Here is an 852-nt window from a genome sequence, read left to right as displayed (position 1 = left end):
TTGTAAACCTGTTAGAACAGACTGCTATTAAGGCTTCCACGGTAAGAATTTTATGTTGATGTCAGAAATAGATATTTGAAATGATGCTTAAGAGGTATTCCTAGCTAGTTGCAGGTCAACCAGGTCTACACAGTGAACCCCAGACTAAAAAAAATAAAGATATATCTAGAATAGTTTATTGTAAGTGATCATATCAGAAATTCCCCTACCATTCACTAACTAAACAATAAAACTGCAACAATTTTGTTGCCAAGGAGGGACTACTTGCCTCAATAATTCTGCTTGTTTAGATTTAAGAATACAATACTTAACTGGCATCGGAGATACCATGATCACGAAGGTGGTTTTCCTGGGGCAAGGCTTATCCACTGAGCTCTGAATGTGCTGACCCTTGCCATTTTCCCCAATTTGGGAAACATGACTGCATAATTTGTGGTAGCAGGTGTCTGCACTTATGATCTCCCCTAAAAATATAGAAACTATACTATGTTATTTGTTATGAAAACTTGGTTTCTATCCTTTACCCATGGGTGTATGTGCTTAATCCTTACTGAGACAAAAAAAAATGACACCTTTAAGCAAATGGATTATGCACTCTATTATAAACAGCTCTTGTGAAGTGCATATACAGAGCCTTTCATGGTGTTAAAAATCTTCCTTGTAGGCCCTAAAGGATACTACTTTTGTTTTGTTTGAGACAAGGCCTCACCATGTAGCCCTGGCTGGCCTGGAACTTGCTATGTAGATCAGACTGGCCTGAACTCACAAAGATCCACCCGTTTCTGCCTCAAAAGTGCTGGGGTTAAAGGTGTGTGCAACCAAGCCCCCAAAATGGCCATGAATTGACCTTTT

The 852-nt window shown here is 39.2% G+C and overlaps 1 non-coding gene across 1 annotated transcript; it reads left to right on the top strand.

Moving 5' to 3' along the window:
• The first annotated feature begins 303 nt into the window (after positions 1-303).
• Positions 304-467, top strand: LOC113832079. Its single transcript, XR_003487437.1, has one exon. It is a non-coding gene; the product is annotated as a U1 spliceosomal RNA (small nuclear RNA).
• Positions 468-852: the final 385 nt, after the last annotated feature.

Source organism: Cricetulus griseus, chromosome 7 (genome assembly GCF_003668045.3).
Source record: "Cricetulus griseus strain 17A/GY chromosome 7, alternate assembly CriGri-PICRH-1.0, whole genome shotgun sequence".
Taxonomy (NCBI): domain Eukaryota; kingdom Metazoa; phylum Chordata; class Mammalia; order Rodentia; family Cricetidae; genus Cricetulus; species Cricetulus griseus.
The sequence above is the reverse complement of the archived record's forward strand: the minus strand, read 5'-3'. Positions and strand labels throughout refer to the sequence as shown.